At 44.9% G+C, this 16,982-nt stretch overlaps 1 long non-coding RNA gene across 1 annotated transcript; it reads left to right on the forward strand.

The window, feature by feature from the left end:
- The first annotated feature begins 2,116 nt into the window (after positions 1 to 2,116).
- On the forward strand, positions 2,117 to 10,558 carry LOC133608326 (uncharacterized). The gene is made up of 3 exons (XR_009815561.1): positions 2,117 to 2,198; positions 2,276 to 2,346; positions 10,478 to 10,558. It is a non-coding gene; the product is annotated as an uncharacterized lncRNA (long non-coding RNA).
- Positions 10,559 to 16,982: the final 6,424 nt, after the last annotated feature.

Below are 16,982 nucleotides of genomic sequence, written 5' to 3' on the forward strand. Positions count from 1 at the left end.
ATTTTTCTTTCTGTAATTATAAGTTATTATTATCATCATTTGTTATAATTAATTGAAACAGTGCAGTAATTAGACAATGAGCTCAAAGTATGTGCTTTTACTGCCATCAAGTGTCTACTTTCAGGTATTTGCGGTACAAAACGAGTAAAACATTAATATAGTCCATCCATCCTTCCATTTTCTACCGCTTGTCCCTCTCGGGGTCGCGGGGGGTGCTGGAGCCTATCTCAGCTGCATTCGGGTACACCGTGGACAAGTCGCCACCTCATCGCAGGGTCAACACAGATAGACAGACAACATTCACACTCACATTCACATTTGGTATTTGTTTTAAAATGATTGTTGCAACCCTGTTCTTTTTTAGCTTAAACTTACAAGGAACACTTAAGACATTGATAACAAAAATACATAAGATCACAAGTTGATTCAATGTTATTAAAAAATATATAAGCCTCAAAGCATTGCAACTTTCTGAAAAAGCTGCCGCGAACTCAAAAACAATCACAAAAACAATCACAAAAAAAGCCCGCAAAATCTTGGAGGGACTTATTGGTTTTTTTAAGTTGTTTATTCATGTCTACACATATTCGATTAATACAAATGTAAGCAAACATTTATCTTACAAACTAGGTAACTTGGTACTTTCCCCCCAAAATTAGGAAAAAAGAAACCTGCTCAGTGGCCTTGTGGTTAGTGTGTCCGCCCTGAGATCGGTAGGTCGTGAGTTCAAACCCCAGCCGAGTCATACCAAAGACTATAAAAATGGGACCCATTACCTCCCTGCTTGGCACTCAGCATCAAGGGTTGGAATTGGGGGTTACATCACCGAAATGATTCCCAAGCGCGGCCACCGCTGCTGCTCACTGCTCCCTTCACCTCCCAGGGGGTGGAACAAGGGGATGGGTCAAATGCATAGGGTAATTTCACCACACTTCGTGTGTGTGTGACTATCAGTGGTACTTTAACTTTAACTTTAATATCTTACTTTCTCACCACCTGAGTTGAAATTAGTATTTCTCGTCAATAAATGGTCAGAGAATGAAATCCACACATCATTTAATTCACTAACAAAACAAAACAGTAACCCTATCTGATCAAGTATAAAATTAACACTCGGAGCAAACATTTCTTATAAAAACCAAGTAAATTAGTCTGAAATGGTCTGAACAGGGGAAAAAAACGGACTATGCTATCGGTGATCCAAGCAAGGAGTTAGAAAGTCAAATGACATTAACTATAGACATAGAAAATGGATGGATGGATGGATTACCAGACAACACAGCAATGGGTGCAGCACAAATAAAGGGAAGTTTTGGGTTGGATCAGGAAGAGATGAGCTGACCAAGGAATGAGGATTAGATGAGCCATGTTGGGCGAAGTCTGAGGGCATCTAGTGGACACTTAGAGGATGGCTGGTCATTAAAAAATTGAAGAATGGACCCTTTAAAAAACAAAATATGTAATTGGGCTTATATGTATGTACCTACTTGTCTTCCATCCATCCATTTCTACCGCTTGTCCCTTTTTGGGGTCGCGGGGGGTCGCTGGAGCCTATCTCAGCTGCATTCGGGCGAAAGGCGGGGTACACCCTGTACAAGTCGCCACCTCATCACAGGGCCAACACAGATAGACAGACAACATTCACACTCACATTCACACACTAGGGCCAATTTAGTGTTGCCAATCAACCTATCCCCAGGTGCATGTCTTTGGAGGTGGGAGGAAGCCGGAGTACCCGGAGGGAACCCACGCAGTCACGGGGAGAACATGCAAACTCCACACAGAAAGATCCCGAGCCTGGGATTGAACTCAGGACTGCTCAGGACCTTCGTATTGTGAGGCAGATGCACTAACCCCTCTTCCACCGTGCTGCCCCCTACTTGTCTTATTTAATAATAATACATTTTAAAAAGTATGACGGCAAGAGAAAACACCCTTGATATGTTTGTACTGTCTATTTGGGTTTAGTGGACTATTGTGTTGTGAGAGTCGGCTGACACTTTCTGTTGCCAGAAATAACAGCAATGCTTTGCTGCCAGTCACAGCTTTGCATCCGGCCAGGCAGGAAGCGAGTGTGTGTGTGTGTGTGTGTGTGTGCCACTGCAGCAAGGTGACACAGGAAGTAGACCGGTCCAAAGAGTCAGGGGTTCAACTCCCTGATGAGGAGCCATCAAACATCCTACACATAGTTGGCTAAAGTAAGTAGTTCAAGGTTGGGAGTGTAAGCGAGGCAGCTAGAGTGTGATTAATTGTTACAATGTGCATTGCTTTGTAGTTTGAGGTTTGATTATCTCAGGCCCGTCAGCAACAATGAAGCATGTCACACACACGCTTACAAGAGAAAATGTAAGTCTGGACTTTTTCCCACGTGTTTATTTGTTCATTTATTCTCTACAGGATTTCTTGACTCTTTCCAGGGTCAAAGGTGCAACTGAGGAATGTGGGTCCTGGCAATAAGGGAAAAAGGAACAAATCAGACACCTACACTTATTAAATCACAGATATTGAAATTCAACGATTTGGTGCATTTGCAAACAGCTAAAATTATGTACAAAGCAAACTATAACCTGCTAACCAAGAATGTACAACAATTCTTCTCAACAAAAGAGGAGAAATATAACCTTAGAGGAAAATCTACAAACCCTGTTTCTATATGAGTTGGGTTGTTAGATGTAAATATAAACGGAATACAATGATTTACAAATCCTTTTCAACCCATATTCAATTGAATGCACTACAAAGACAAGATATTTGATGTTCAAACTCATAAACTTTTTTTTTTTTTTTGCAAACAATAATTAACTTAGAATTTCATGGCTGCAACACGTGCCAAAGTAGTTGGGAAAGGGCATGTTCACCACTGTGTTACATGGCCTTTCCTTTTAACAACACTCAGTAAACGTTTGGGAACTGAGGAGACACATTTTTTTAAGCTTCTCAGGTGGAATTCTTTCCTATTCTTGCTTGATGTACAGCTTAAGTTGTTCAACAGTCCGGGGGTCTCCGTTGTGGTATTTTAGGCTTCATAATGCGCCACACATTTTCAATGGGAGACAGGTCTGGACTACAGGCAGGCCAGTCTAGTACCCGCATTCTTTTACTATGAAGCCACGTTGATGTAACACGTGGCTTGGCATTGTCTTGCTGAAATAAACAGGGGCGTCCATGGTAACGTTGCTTGGACGGCAACATATGTTGCTCCAAAACCTGTATGTACCTTTCAGCATTAATGGCGCCTTCACAGATGTGTAAGTTACCCATGTCTTGGGCACTAATACACCCCCATACTATCACAGATGCTGGCTTTTCAACTTTGCGCCTATAACAATCCGGATGGTTCTTTTCCTCTTTGGTCCGAAGGACACGACGTCCACAGTTTCCAAAAACAATTTGAAATGTGGACTCGTCAGACCACAGAACACTTTTCCACTTTGTATCAGTTCATCTTAGATGAACTCAGGCCCAGTGAAGCCGACAGCGTTTATGGGTGTTGTTGATAAATGGTTTTTGCCTTGCATAGGAGAGTTTTAACTTGCACTTACAGATGTAGCGACCAACTGTAGTTACTGACAGTGGGTTTCTGAAGTGTTCCTGAGCCATTGTGGTGATATCCTTTACACACTGATGTCGCTTGTTGATGCAGTACAGCCTGAGGGATCGAAGGTCACGGGCTTAGCTGCTTACGTGCAGTGATTTCTCCAGATTCTCTGAACCCTTTGATGATATTACGGGGCGTAGATAGTGAAATCCCTAAATTCCTTGCAATAGCTGGTTGAGAAAGGTTTTTCTTAAACTGTTCAACAATTTGCTCACGCATTTGTTGACAAAGTGGTGACCCTCGCCCCATCCTTGTTTGTGAATGACTGAGCATTTCATGGAATCTACTTTTATACCCAATCATGGCACCCACCTGTTCCCAATTAGCCTGCTCAAATAAGTGTTTGATGAGCATTCCTCAACTTTATCAGTATTTATTGCCACCTTTCCCAACTTCTTTGTCACGTGTTGCTGGCATCAAATTCTAAAGTTAATGATTATTTGCAAAAAAAAAAAAGTTTATCAGTTTGAACATCAAATATGTTGTCTTTGTAGCATATTCAACTGAATATGGGTTGAAAATGATTTGCAAATCATTGTATTCCGTTTATATTTACATCTAACACAATTTCCCAACTCATATGGAAACGGGGTTTGTAATTTAAAACATTTGTATGCGCGTACAATACTTAAAACCTTTAGCACATCTGTATGTGGAATTAAATTATGGAATGGATTAAGCAAATAAATCAAACAAAGCAACAATATGATTCAGTTTAAGAGACTGTTCAAACTACAAGTGTTCACAAAGTACACAGAACAATAATTATAATGAACACACTTTTTTTTTCTTTTTTATTGAGACAAAGATTATTTATGTATATATTATTTGTTTGCTTACAATGGTATATTATTTATTTATTATTTATTTGTTCACTGTTCTGTTACAGAGAACAAGGAAATAGGATAACATTGCTATGGTATGAAAAGGGGTAGAATTAATTAAGTTCTGCTTCTTCCTACTCCTTTTCGGACATGTTATAATGAAACAACTGGAAATGTGTGATGCATTACATTGTATCGTATGCATGTTCAAAATAAACTGACGCTGAACTGAACTGAACACAGTAAGGACATGAGGCCGCAGTTTGTTGTGTGTTGTTGACAGTATTTACCTGTTGCAGCGTGGCAGCTTTACCTTTAATTTGCATCTGTTAGGCATGAATAAAGGTCATAAGGCATTAATTTCAACAACACTGAAGCTGGGCCATCCATCCATCCATCCATCCATCTTCTTCCGCTTATCCGAGGTCGGGTCGCGGGGGCAGCAGCTTAAGCAGGGAAGCCCAGACTTCCCTCTCCCCAGCCACTTCGTCCAGCTCTTCCTGTGGGACCCCGAGGCGTTCCCAGGCCAGCCGGGAGACATAGTCTTCCCAACGTGTCCTGGGTCTTCCCCGTGGCCTCCTACCGGTCGGATGTGCCCTAAACACCTCTCTAGGGAGGCGTTCGGGTGGCATCCTGACCAGATGCCCGAACCACCTCATCTGGCTCCTCTCGATGTGGAGGAGCAGCGGCTTTACTTTGAGCTCCTCCCGGATGGCAGAGCTTCTCACCCTATCTCTAAGGGAGAGCCCCGCCACCCGGCGGAGGAAACTCATTTCGGCCGCTTGTACCCGTGATCTTGTCCTTTCGGTCATAACCCAAAGCTCATGACCATAGGTGAGGATGGGAACGTAGATCGACCGGTAAATTGAGAGCTTTGCCTTCCGGCTCAGCTCCTTCTTCACCACAACGGACCGATACAGCGTCCGCATTACTGAAGACGCCGCACCGATCCGCCTGTCCATCTCACGATTCACTCTTCCCTCACTCGTGAACAAGACTCCGAGGTACTTGAACTCCTCCACTTGGGGCAAGATATCCTCCCCAACCCGGAGATGGCACTCCACCCTTTTCCGGGCGAGAACCATGGACTCGGACTTGGAGGTGCTGATTCTCATCCCAGTCGCTTCACACTCAGCTGCGAACCGATCCAGTGAGAGCTGAAGATCCTGGCCAGATGAAGCCATCAGGACCACATCATCTGCAAAAAGCAGAGACCTAATCCTGCAACCACCAAACCAGATCCCCTCAACGCCTTGACTGCGCCTAGAAATTCTGTCCATAAAGGTTATGAACAGAATCGGTGACAAAGGGCAGCCTTGGCGGAGTCCAACCCTCACTGGAAACGTGTCCGACTTACTACCGGCAATGCGGACCAAGCTCTGGCACTGATCATACAGGGAAAGGACTGCCACAATCAGACAGTCCGATACCCCATACTCTCTGAGCACTCCCCACAGGACTTCCCGAGGGACACGGTCGAATGCTTTCTCCAAGTCCACAAAACACATGTAGACTGGTTGGGCAAACTCCCATGCACCCTCAAGGACCCTGCCGAGAGTATAGAGCTGGTCCACAGTTCCACGACCAGGACGAAAACCACACTGTTCCTCCTGAATCCGAGGTTTGACTATCCGGCGTAGCCTCCTCTCCAGTACACCTGAATAGACCTTACCGGGAGGCTGGGGAGTGTGATCCCACGATAGTTAGAACACACCCTCCGGTTCCCCTTCTTAAAGAGAGGAACCACCACCCCGGTCTGCCAATCCAGTGGTACCGCCCCCGATGTCCACGCGATGCTGCAGAGTCTTGTCAACCAAGACAGCCCCACAGCATCCAGAGCCTTAAGGAACTCCGGGCGGATCTCATCTACCCCCGAGGCCTTGCCACCGAGGAGCTTTTTAACTACCTCAGCAACCTCAGCCCCAGAAATAGGAGAGCCCACCACAGACTCCACAGGCACTGCTTCCTCATAGGAAGACGTGTTGGTGGGATTGAGGAGGTCTTTGAAGTATTCCCTCCACCGATCCACAACATCCGCAGTCGAGGTCAGCAGAACACCATCCTCGCCATACACGGTGTTGATAGTGCACTGCTTCCCCTTCCTGAGGCGGCGGATGGTGGTCCAGAATTGCTTCGAAGCCGTCCGGAAGTCGTTTTCCATGGCCTCACCGAACTCCTCCCATGTCCGAGTTTTTGCCTCTGCGACCGCTGAAGCCGCACACCGCTTGGCCTGTCGGTACCTGTCCGCTGCCTCAGGAGTCCTATGAGCCAAAAGAACCCGATAGGACTCCTTCTTCAGCTTGACGGCATCCCTCACCGCCGGTGTCCACCAACGGGTTCTAGGATTACCGCCACGACAAGCACCAACTACCTTGCGGCCACAGCTCCAATCAGCCGCCTCGACAATAGAGGCGCGGAACATGGTCCATTCGGACTCAATGTCCAGCACCTCCCTCGTGACATGTTCAAAGTTCTTCCGGAGATGGGAATTGAAACTCTCTCTGACAGGAGACTCTGCCAGACGTTCCCAGCAGACCCTCACAATGCGTTTGGGCCTGCCAGGTCTGTCCGGCTTCCTCCCCCACCATCGCAGCCAACTCACCACCAGGTGGTGATTGGTAGAAAGCTCCGCCCCTCTCTTCACCCGAGTGTCCAAAACATGAGGCCGCAAATCCGATGACACAACTACAAAGTCGATCATGGAACTGCGGCCTAGGGTGTCCTGGTGCCAAGTGCACATATGGACACCCTTATGTTTGAACATGGTGTTCGTTATGGACAATCTGTGACGGACACAAAAGTCCAATAACAAAACACCGCTCGGGTTCAGATCCGGGCAGCCATTCTTCCCAATCACGCCTCTCCAGGTTTCACTGTCGCTGCCAACATGAGCATTGAAGTCCCCCAGTAGAACGAGGGAATCACCCGGGGGAGCACTCTCAAGTACTCCCTCGAGTGAATCCAAAAAGGGTGGGTACTCTGAGCTGTGGTTTGGCGCGTAAGCGCAAACCACAGTCAGGACCCGTTCCCCCACCCGAAGGCGGACGGAAGCTACCCTCTAGTCCACCGGGTTGAACTCCAACGTACAGGCTCTGAGCCGGGGGGAAACAAGAACAACGCCAGAGTGGAAGAGAGTCCAGCCCCTCTCGAGAGAACTGGTTCCAGAGCCCTTGCTGTGCATCGAAGTGAGTCCGACTATATCTAGTCGGAACTTCTCCACCTCGCGCACTAGCTCAGGCCCCTTCCCCCCCAGCGAGGTGACGTTCCACGTCCCAAGAGCTAGCTTCTGTAGCCGAGGATCGGACCGCCAAGTGCCCTGCCCTCGGCTGCCGCCCAGCTCACATCGCACCCGACCTCTATGGCCCCTGCTATGGGTGGTGAGCCCATTGGAGGGGGAACCCACGTTGCCTCTTCGGGCTGTGCCCGGCCGGGCCCCATGGGGACAGGCCCGGCCACCAGGCGCTCGCCATCGTGCCCCACCTCCGGGCCTGGCTCCAGAGGGGGGCCCCGGTGACCCGCGTCCAGGCAAGGGAAATCTGGGTTCCTTAATCGTTTTCATCATAGAGGTCTTCGAGCTGCTCTTTGTCTGATCCCTCACCTAGGACCAGTTTGTCTTGGGAGACCCTACCAGGGGGCATCAAGCCCCCGGACAACATAGCTCCTAGGATCATTGGGACACGCAAACTCCTCTACCACGTTAAGGTGGCAGCTCAGAGAGGAGCTGAAGCTGGGCTTGATGTTTAAAAAAATGTCCAACACACGCGCACGCACACACTTATACACTCCACACATATACATTCACAGGCCACATTATTAGGTATACCTTGCGCATTTTTAAAGTGCTGTATTAAAAACATTAGGGTAAAACGATAATCATTGGACCGATAGGAATTATGACATCACACCGATAATCCGTAACATTCAAAAATAGCTTCGTTAACCGATAAAAATTATATAAAAGTACTCCATTAAGGTGTGATTACCCATACTGTGCTGTAGGTTGGTTAAGGTGAACAATTCAAGCACTCCTGCCTCCTTGGAAGTTCCGAACTGCCTCTAAGGTCACCGGACCTCACAGTGTAGAAAACGAAATGTCCTGCAAAAACTCTGTGAGGAAAGAAAAAATAATTTTTCAGTTCAGTTCAGTTCAGTTTAGTTCAGTTTCAGTTTATTTCGAACATGCATACAATACAATGTAATGCATCACACGTTTTCCAGTTGTTTCATTACAGCACGTCCGAAAATGAGTAGGAAGAAGCCTTTTTATCCCTTTTCATACCATAGCAATTTTATCCAATTTCCTTGTTCTCTGTAACAGAACAGTGAACAAATAAATATTGAATAAATAATATACCATAATAAGCAAACAAATATTAAATACATAAATAATTTGTGTCTCAATAAAAAAAAAATAAAAAAGGTTCAAGATGTTCATCATAATTCTTGTTCTGTACACTTGTAGTTTGAACAGTCTCTTAAACTGAATCATATTGGTGCTTTGTTTGATTTTTTTGGTTAATCCATTCCATAATTTAATTCCACATACAGATATGCTAAAGGTTTTAAGTGTTGTACGAGCATACACATGTTTTAAATGAGATTTTCCTCTGACAAACAACAAAGCTCATTACAGCCCATTAAAATACCTGCGCCGGCAAAGAAATATAGCCAAAGCCAGCATTGGCGTTCCCCACACAAACGGTACAATTTGCCCGCTCAGGTGGGAATTGCAAGGGAGAAACATGGCCACTCTCCTTCATTTGAATTCTACAGCCAACGAGCCGTGTGTATGTACACGCAGGCTAGACTGTCAATCATGGAGCCAAGATGTTACAGAAGGGCACCCAGACAAACTGGATTCTTTCCCCCAGCAGCAAGATACACCACTGCGAGCAGCACAGAGATAAAACAATATCAGTGATACACTTGATAGCTGATATCATCTGTATGATATCAGAGATGCAGAAGACCCCCGTCTCCCACATCACTGAAGACACTGGACCTCGTCGGCCAGCAGACCACTTGGAGCCACAGTTTGTATTTCTGAGCCGCCGCTATCTTTGCTGGCAAAATATGACGTGATCACCACACTCCTGGGGTTGGGGGCAATGCAGTCTGCTGAAAATAATGGAGCGCGCCACTCTACATAGAAACTGACGGTGTAGTCAAAGTTGGAATTGCCACGTAACAAAAGTAGTCAACACTCTAATGCCATCTGGCGGCTACACTGGGTAGTGCAAACGCCTAATTCGTCAGGGTTCATGTGTCAGGTAAACCACGACGAATGGGGCAACATGAATCCCCTCACTGTACAGGTAGAGTTTGTCAAATCTACCTTCCGGTCTTCAGAAACAGGAAGTTATCGGTATCGGCTTGAAAGAGAAATTAAGTGCATCCCTAAAAAATGCATTTACAAAAAAATATTGAATGACTGTCAATGGGTGAATCCATCCATCCATTTTCTACCGCTTGTCCCTTTCGGGGTGGCGGTGCTGGAGCCTATCTCAGCTGCATTCGGGTGAAAGGCGGGGTACACCCTGGACAAGTCGCCACCTCATCACAGGGCCAACACAAATAGACAGACAACATTCATACTCACATTCACAAACTACGGCCAACTCATATAAAATCGATTAATACGTGAAAATGTTCAGGCAGTTATTAATACCGATCTGTAAAGGAGTACCTAATTCAGTGTCCCCAAATGTTCTATACTTACCCTTGAAGCTGAGAACATCACAGCTGTAGTTGACCTCTACCCTTTTTCTCATTGAGGTATAGCCAGACTGGAGCCTCTGTGCGTGCGTGTGTGTGTGTGTGTGTGTGTGTGTGTGTGTGTGTGTGTGTGTGTGTGTGTGTGTGTGTGTGTGTGTGTGTGTGTGTGCGTGTGCGTGTCCACAGTGACACAAGGCTGACCCAATCCACTTTCACCTGTACATGTCAGTCACTGCGAGACCCCTCCAGGCCCTTAGGCTCTAAGCTGTTCGCTCACTAACTCTCTCTGAGACCTTGAAAAGTCTTGTCATACTTCTGATGAACATTCCTTTCTTCTCAGGTCACTGAGACCCACAAGAAGAGGAAGAAGAGGAGGATGACGACAAGGAAAACGACACAGGCTGGAACACCTGTTCTCTATGGCAGATGTTTGTCGACTAAAGCTGTCCTGTTCTTGGTTAGTGCAAGTACTGTTATTAGCAATAACAAGGTGATGCACAATGGGATAAGTGGTCAGCACTGTTGCCCGACAGAAGAAAGGTTGCAGCTTTGGCCTTCAAATATGGAAGCTGCATGTTTTGTCCATCTGTTAGAATAATACATAATGTTGGATGTAGAGACCACACAAACCCTTTATTTATTGAATCAAATATATTGAAATTCCACGACATAGTGAATTTGCAAACAGCTAAAATTATACACAAAGCAAACTATAATCCGCTACCCAAGAATATACAACAATTCTTCTCAAAAAAAGAGGAGAAATATAATCTTAGAGAAAATTTTAATTTAAAACATTTGTACGCACGTACAACACTTAAGACCTTCAGTATATCAGTATGTGGAATTAAATTATGGAATGGATTAAGCAAATAAATCAAACAGTGTACTAATATAATCCACTTCAAGAAACTCTTCAAACTTAAAGTGTTTACAAAGTACAAAGAAGAAGAACTATGATAAACATTCTGAATTTATTTCAACCATCCATTCATTTTCTAGATAATCTTACTTATCTCACCATATGAAATATAACTTACTTCACCAAGTACTATTTATTTATTTTTATTGTTATTACTTATGGAGTATATTGTGAATAAATTGAGAACAGGAAGTGAACAAAAGTTTTAGCAACTGATATGTAAAGGAAAAGGGGTTTATTATGATTAAATAAGCTCTGCTTCTTCCTACTCCTTTTCAAACATGTTGAATAGAGAAACTGGAAATTGTGATGTATCATGTTGTATGCATGCATGTTCGAAATAAACTCAAACAACTGTCAATACGTGGACCTTGGGGTGTTGTGTTTTCCCGGAATGCAAAGGAAAGTTGGCGCGGGCAAGGCGTGAAGGTGAGTACATATTTATTTTTACACTAACAAAAAGAACCAAAGGCGCGCACAAGGCGGAAGTACACAAACTTGGCTAATGAAACAAAACTTGCACAAAGGCAGAAACTATGAACAATAAACAAAAACTTACTTGGCATGGAACTATGGTAGCATGAAGTCAAACAGAGTTAGCAGGGGTGTCAGAAGTAGCATGGCATGAAGTGAGCAGAGGTATGATAGGATAATGTTAAAGTTAAAGTTAAAGTCCCAATGATTGTCACACACACACTAGGTGTGGTGAAATTTGTCCTCTGCATTTGACCCATCCCCTTGATCACCCCTGGGAGGTGAGGGGAGCAGTGGGCAGCAGCGGTGCTGCGCCCGGGAATCATTTTTGGTGATTTAACCCCCAATTCCAACCCTTGATGCTGAGTGCCAAGCAGGGACGTAATGGGTCCCATTTTTATAGTCTTTGGTATGACTCGGCCGGGGTTTGAACTCACAACCTACCGATCTCAGGGCGGACACTCTAACCACTAGGCCACTGAGTAGTCACCAGGACGATCAACAGAAACAGAAACAGACATGCTTAAATAGCAGTGACATGATTAGTGACAGGCGTGCGAGTGCAAAGCGTGAGACAGGTGCGTGACATGGGGACAGGTGAAAACATATGGGTAGTCATGGAAACAATAACAATGGAGCGTAAACAGAAACTAAAGAGTCCAATAACTAACCAAAACAAAACATGATCCAAAAGACATGACAACAACAAGCTCAAACTCAACTCAACCTAAACGTGCTATTGACACCCAGCTGAGTGTGATTTTGCACAAAGTGGCACAAAGCAGAAAATAGTCCCTTGAGCAAGCCTCATTTCACACCTCAGCAATTGCAGTAACAGTATTAATAACTGAAAAGTAAACAATCAAAGAAACACACACACACATAATACCGGGGGCAAGAAGAAAGGCCAAACGAATAAGGGGATGTTGTTGCTCATAAAGGGATGGCTGGAATAATAGGAGAGGAATGTGGAGTAATGGCTCCCCTGGGACGGGTCCAGTTGAAGGCCTTCTGGCTCAGGGAACAACAAACGGGGAACACTTCTTGAGGGTGCACACAGGAGGGTTTTAACAGCCTTTACACTCACTCTTTCGCACACACACACACACACACACACACACACACACACACACACACACACACACACACACACACACACACACGCACACACATTGATCCACACTAACACTCATTCAACCCCCCTTTACCGACTCCCTTCCTGTGCCGACCTACTGGAGCTGGCTGTTATTGTTGGCTGCCTGCCGTCTTTGGAAGAAGCATACCCTTAGCTTCTTCCCTTCATCCTCTCTCTCTCTCTCTCTCTCTCTCTCTCTCTGCAACTGAGCATCCAGGGAAATGTTGAATGATTTTGAATAATGAAATAACATCCTCACAAAGACCTTTGGACTGTTCAACTTCTGCCCCAATCACTTGTTCCTCAATTTATCCATGCGCCCATTAGTCATCAATACCTTGATAATGTTGAACATGTGACTAACGGACGGATTGAAAATTGCTAAAACAACAAATTAACTGGCGGCTCAGACGTTTTGAAAAATACTGTATTCTCATATGTCAAACACATGCATGCTTTTGCAGCTGTAAAAAAAATTAAAAACTGGAGCTCTGCCTTTAATCTAGTTTAATCCTTATTGAGCATCTGCTTGTGTTTGACAGAGTCAGGTAGAAAAGTAATTCACTTCCTGTCTACTCCTCACCTGAGTAGTGCTGAGTGCTTGTTGTGAGCCAGTATTCATGAGAGGAAGTATGAAGTCAGGCAGGGCTGCTGCCACCTTCGGGTCTAAACCATCTTTACATTCAGCCCTTTGACTCCCAACTTTCCCAGAACCACTAAACCACCAAGAATGCAAACACTCCAAAAGATGCCTTCAGAGACAGTAAACTGTGGCATGCCTTTGCTGCACACATTAAAAGAGAATAAGGTTTATTTTCCATACATGACTGTTACATCATTTTAATTTTGAATACACACAAGATCCAGTGACGTGCGGTGAGGTTGATGGCTGGTGAGGCACTGACTTCATCACAGTCAGATTTACAAACATATGAACCCTAAAGAGTATCTTATTCACCATTTGATTGGCAGCAGTTAACGGGTTATGTTTAAAAGCTCATATCAGCATCCTTCCCTGCTTGGCACTCAGCATCAAGGGTTGGAATTGGGGGTTAAATCACCAAAAATGATTCCCAGGCGCGGTGCCGCTGCTGCCCACTGCTCCCCTCACCTCCCAGGGGGTGAACCAGGGGATGGGTCAAATGCAGAGGACAAATTTAATTACACCTAGTGTGTGTGTGACAATCATTGGTTCTTTAACTTAACTTTAACTTTACACATACAAACTGTAGCACGCAAAAAAGCACATTTAATAAAAAAAACGTTATTATGGTCTTACCTTTACTTAGAAATTAAGTGCATGCGCCACAACTAAAGCCCTCACTTAAACTTTCCACGTGCAAGATTGAATCTATTTAAAAAAGTGTAACCGAGGGTTTATAAATGTCGCCTATACTGTATGAAACGACAAAATAACAAACACGGAGGCTCCAGTTTACACGTGGACCACTTTATTTACCTTCTTTCAAAAACCTCTGCAACGTGACATCACTTACGCTCTTAGCGCCTTCAAAATAAGAGCTCAAGGCATATACTGTATAACAGCGCATAACAGGAACTTAACATCACAAAGAGGAAAGCCCATGAAAATAGGTTACAAAAGTTATTTAATAAGAAGCCAAAAAGTGCAAAAACAATAATGTTCGTGTTGGAGGAGTTGTGAATTAGGTACACCTGCAGTCTGCAGGTGTATCTAATGTTGTGTCCCTGCAGTCATTCACAACTCCTCCAACACCAACATTATTGTTTTTGCACTTTTTGGCTTCTTATGAAATATTTTTTTTAAATAGATTCAATCTTGCACGTGGAAAGTTTAAGTGTGGGCTTTAGTTGATATAACAATTCTACGGCGTGGGTGCAGGAGGCGAGCCTCAGCCAGTGCGTCTTTTGCAGCCGTTTTATGATCGCTCAGCACAAGAAATACTTTACACACATACAGTTGTTGACAAAATACACTGTACATTATATACCTCAGCTAACTAAACTATGGAAATGTATAATATAGTTCATATAGCAATACAGTCTCACTGCACAGCAGGCCAGCAGTTAGCCGAGTCATTGCGCAATCCATGTTGCGGCACTGAGTGACGTGCCTCAACTGGCTGCTGTTCACCGCACCGTCTCTTCTCAGTATTTGAACGGCAAATGTGAAAATTCAGCGATTTTGAATAAAAATTATCTAAAACTGGTGAAGTTAAATGGAAAATAACTTTATAGTATAATCACTGGATACATATAACAATTTAATTTTTTTTTTTCTTTTTACATTTTTTTTCTTTCCATGATGGCAGGTGAGGCCCCGCCTCACCTGCCTCTAGTGACTGCACGTCACTGACAAGATCTCTCGGTAGGATCCTTGAAGGTGCATGGGGGTTTGCCCAACCAGTCTGCATGTTTTATGTGGACTTGGATAAGGCATTCGACCGTGTCTCTCGGGGAGTCCTGTGGGGAGTGCTCAGAGAGTATGGGGTATCGGACCGCCTGATTGTGATGGCCCGCTCCCTGTATGATCAGTGTCAGAGCTTGGAGGGGATTCGGTTTGGTGGCTGCAGCATTGGGTCTCTGCTTTTTGTGATTGATGTGGTCCTGCTGGCTTCACCTGGCCAGGATCGCCAGCTCTAACTGGATCGGTTCGCAGCTGAGTGTGAAGCGACTAGGGATGTATACCGAGTACCGGTATTTTTTAAGACCGGTTCCTAATTGGGTCGATCCTCCTGGAGCGTGAAGATTCTGGACAAATTATTTTTTTTATCCAGCTGACCGTCATAATTATGACACGCGGTCACATTCGTTTCAGCTGCCGCTGCATACACGTGTCAAATCAGCTGGTAATATTTACAAATCGAAAGCAACATCACACAAAACTTTGTAACACAACAATTTATCCTCAAAAGTCCCTCAAAGTCCCGCACCTTAATAAGAATTAGACGTGCATCATCAACTGTCCTCATAGCCATCCATTACTTCACAGGCCAATAATAATACAATAATCCATAAAGTTGCTTTGACGCAAGATCAAATCAGCTTACAGGTCCGTAGTCACCGTCTGACGTCACTACATCGCGGTGAGTTTGCGACGTGTCATTAATAGACACATTGCTTAAATGTGGTTCAGATGGTTCTGTCTCTTGATTCTACAACTGGACGATTGAGAATTACACTTGAGCACCTCATCGATTCCACTGCATTAAGGGAACATTAAATACCTGGGAATCAATATTTCCTCCACATTGTCAGATCTGAATCGCTTGAATTACTCCCCAATCTTAAAATCGATTGAGGATGATCTGGCGCGTTGGAAAACACTGCCAATCTCACTTATGGGAAGGGTTTCTACCGTGAAGATTATGGTCTTGCCTAGGGTTAATTATCTATTTTCAATGATTCCAACCAAACCTTCTCAAATCTGGTTTAAGTCACTAGACTCACACATCAATCAGTTTCTTTGGAAGAGTAAACCAGCACGAATCAGCCTTAAAACTTTACAAAAACCCAAAGAACATGGGGGTCTAGAACTCCTGCTGTGTCTCGGTTGTTTGGGCGGTGGCGTGTTTGTGCGGGTTTGGGTTGGGGTGGGGGGCCTTTTGGTTGGGGGGGGGTGTTGGTGTCTCTTGTTTGCGTGTTGGCGTTCGGGCTGACTGGCGGGCTGGCGCCGGCTGGTCTCCGTGGTCCTGGTGGCGTGTGGTTGCTGGTCGCAGTTTTTTTTTTATCGCTTTGATTTGATTGGCTGGTGCTGGCTGTCTGGGGTGATTGCGGCTGCTGTTTCTGCTGCCGTTTGTTTGTGGTGTGGGCGCCCGTGGCTGCTGGGTCTGGTGCAAGGGTGTGGCTGATGATGACTGGTGGCAGCGCGCGCGCGTGATGGCTGTCGGGGCTGACGAACTGTGTATATGTATGTATATGTGTGTGTATGTATGTGTGTATATATATGTGTATGTGTACATATGTGTATGTATATGTATATATGTGTATGTGTGGGTATGTATACATGTATGTGTGTATGTGTATGTATATATGTATGTATGTATGTATATTTCTGGGGGTACGCTCTGGGCCTGCCTGTCAGACGGGGGTCGACGCCTCAGGCTACTGCATCCGAACTGCGTGTCTGGAGCTCCTGGGTCCCGCTGTCCATCCCTTCCGGGTGCCCGTCTTGGTTGGGGCCTGTTGGGCCTAGTCCCTGCGTCTATTGTGGTAGCTTGGTGCTGCAAGGTATTCCGAGGTGCTGCGAGTCGGCCAGTTGCTGGGGTAGTGACCTTGTTTGTCAGCATGTCTGTGATCTTCTTTTAATTCTTTTTTTAAATTTATTTATTTATT

The sequence above is a fragment of the Nerophis lumbriciformis genome, linkage group LG06 (genome assembly GCF_033978685.3).
Source record: "Nerophis lumbriciformis linkage group LG06, RoL_Nlum_v2.1, whole genome shotgun sequence".
Taxonomy (NCBI): domain Eukaryota; kingdom Metazoa; phylum Chordata; class Actinopteri; order Syngnathiformes; family Syngnathidae; genus Nerophis; species Nerophis lumbriciformis.